Source organism: Cyanistes caeruleus, chromosome 17, assembly GCF_971803275.1.
Source record: "Cyanistes caeruleus chromosome 17, bCyaCae1.hap1.1, whole genome shotgun sequence".
Lineage (NCBI taxonomy): Eukaryota > Metazoa > Chordata > Aves > Passeriformes > Paridae > Cyanistes > Cyanistes caeruleus.
This window is the reverse complement of record NC_141717.1, coordinates 963,004-966,167: the sequence shown is the minus strand read 5'-3', so window position 1 is coordinate 966,167 and position 3,164 is coordinate 963,004.

The window sequence follows — 3,164 nt, the reverse complement described above, 5'->3', positions numbered from 1 at the left end:
CAAGGGAGTGAACCTCATTTTTCACATGGAGCACAGCCCAGGAGCACACAGGCACCACAGCAGCAATGGCCAAAGGGCTTTACTGCAGCCCCGCTCTGCAAGGCCAAGTCCCATTGCCAGGGTGGCAGGAATGTGTGTCCTCTGTATCTGTGTGTGCAGCGGAGTCGGCTTATTCCTTGTAAAAAATGATTGGAGCAAACCCAATAAACACTGAGCTCTCTGTCTGCACCCCTCACTGAGCTGAGCTCCCTATGCCCTGTCTTGCGCTGTGTGCCACCGGCAGCTCTCTTGTGGCCACTCCACCAGCAGGATGGGGCACTCACAGTCACAGCTGACCGTCCTGATATGACATGGCCACAAGGAGCCCTCCACACCCCTTGGTGCTGCTGAGCAGTGGGGAGTACCCACAGCCAAGCACCCACCCCAGGCATGCTCATGACGGTTGCTGTCACCACAGGCATTGTCATGCCTTGTGCTGGGTCTGAGCTCACCCCTGCCATCTCCTGAGCCCAGGAGTGACCCATATGCCCAGTTTGGGCCAGGGGTGTGTAGGGAGGGCACAGTGCACCTTGCTGAACACAGACTTGGCCCCCAGGGGCTTTGCTGGAGATGATTCTGCTGTGGTTGGTCCTGCACAGGTCCCTTCAGTACCCCCCAGACTCAGCAGCACCATCAGGTGCTCCTGCTTCTCCCCTGTGCACTCAGAATCAGCCATCTCTGATCTCCCCACAATAAGACCCTCCACCCCAGTACCTGAACAAAGCAGCTTCCTCTGATGAGGGGGTATTTCTGTGATGAGAAAAATCTTCCTTCTTACAGCATTTTCCTGGATTTCCTGTTTTTAACAGGCTGACCAGCAAAGCTTGTTCAGAACACAGGTAAGATAAATATTCCAGCAGTGAGATGTGTTATCCTACTGAAGAGATTAAAGGTTTGGCAGGACTGTACATGCTTGATCCTCTGAGTCCCGCTTGCCCTGGAGGTTGGAGAGCACAGTTATGACTGTCCAGCCCACCCAGCAGACACAGACCCCACAAAGCAGTGAGACCTGCAGCTTTTCTCCTGGTGCCTGTATGGCCCAGAGCTACCCTGCATTGCAGACCCACCTCTCAGCCAGACTGGACACAAGGGGAATTTTGGCATCAGCCCACGTGTCTGAGCACAGTAGCCATGGGCAGGAGGTGCTGCCCATCACATCTGCTCTTCTCTGGGGGCCCAGTTCTCCCCCACCAGTCCCTACTCATTGTGTGAGCAGCAGCCCCACTCAGTGGCAGCTCCATAGAGGCTCCTTTCACCTCCTGGCAGGATGTTTGGTCTCTCCAAAGCACACCTGTCTCTGCCTCTCCTCAGGCTGCTGGGCTATGGTGTGGGTGAAGAAGGCATAGATGAGAGGAAGAAGCTTTCTGGGGATCCAGAAGCTCCCCACCAGGATGTGAATCTGTTGGCACAGAGCACCAGTGAGTGAAGCAAGAAGAACACACAAGGACTAGAGCAGGTCTGAGACCCACCACAGTCATGACAGGGAGTCAATGAGTCCTGACTGCACCATGTGGATCCAGCAAGGGATGAGTCAGGGCCCTTGCTGGGATGAGTCTGGGCAAGGGTGTCTCCTTTCCTCTACCCTTTGTAATTCCAGAGCCTCATCTCCTTGTGCTCAGGGAGTTCATTTTGCTGAAGTTTGGGGTGGGAACTGCCCCAGCACCACTCAGCAGAGTTCACACTGCCTGAAACTGTACCTAGGCCACTGGGAAAGCTCATCTTGCTCCTCCCTCCCTAGGGACAGATGCCATTGCAGTGTTTTACACTCCAAGGAGCACTGTAGGGGATTAACTGTGGATCCCATGAAGACACTGAGGCTGTGGGGGCAGAGGTCCACTCAGCCCAGCTGGCAAGACCAGGGACAAATATGTCCCCTCTGGAAGAGTTTCTCGCTTGCTCTGAAACAAATAGGAGAGGAAGTCACCAAACTGCTGAGTCATGAGTAGGAATTGGATCTGGGATAGCGGTAGGAGCAGCTGCTGCATCGAGTGTTCAGAACCAAGTCCAGCCCCAAGTGGGATCTCCATGAACAGATCTAGGCAAGCAGGACCTGAGAGTTGATAGGGAGAGAAGGACCAGACCCTCCCTTCCCCCATCTCCCAGGGAACAGGATGCCAGTGCAACCCAGAGGGGCTTCAAGCTCCACCCGGCCAGACCTGGCCAGACCTGCTGGGAGCTGTGCAATGGTGTTTGCTCTTCCCTCTGCACCTGGATAGGTTGGGCACTGGATCCCACACAGCAGGAACAGCACAGTGGCTCCTGGAGGCTGCTGGAACAGTCCCATTGGAAAGCTCTACCACTGGGGCAGGCTGGGCACAGCTGTGCCGCCCTTCAGCTCCTGACTCAGCCTCTGAGGCTGGTGCAAAGACAGACAAAATGTCATCCAGGAAGCTGTGCTAGTTCTGACTGGTGAGTCTGGTGGAGTGAGGGAATGGATATGAAACCAGTGAATATCTCTTTGTCCATCCATCCATAAAACCACAGAACCACAGACTGGTTTGGGTGGGAAGGGACCTTAAAGACCATCTTGTTCCAAAAGCCTCCACAGGGACACTTTCCACTATCCCAGGTTGTTCCAAGCCCCATCCAACCTGGCCTTGAACACTTCCAGGGATGGGGAAGCCACAGTTTCTCTGGGCACCCTGTGCCAGGGCCTCACCACTCTCATAGGGAAGAATTTCTTCCTAATATACCATCTGAATATCCTCTTTTCCAGTTTAAAGCCATTCCTTCTTGTTCTGTCCCTCCAAGCTCTTATCTACAGTCTTTCTCCAGCTTTCCTGGAGCTCCTTTAGTCACTGGAAAGGGCTTTAAGTTCTCCTCAGGGCCTCCTCTTCTCCAGACTGAAGACAGCTCTCTCAGTCTAGCTCCAGAGCAGAGGGGCTCCAGACCTCGGAGCATCTCCATGGCCTCCTGACTCGCTCTAGCAGCTCTGTGTCCTTTTGATGTTGGGACTCCAGAGCTAGAAGCAGCTCTGCAGGTGGGAATTCTCCAGAGTAGAGCAGAGGGTGCTGTTGCCCTGCAGCCAGGGACACAGCCGGGATGCAGTTGGCTTTCTGGGAGCACATCCATTCATCCGTCTATTCATCCACCCCACCTCCGGAAAAGAGCTGGGAAAAGACAGA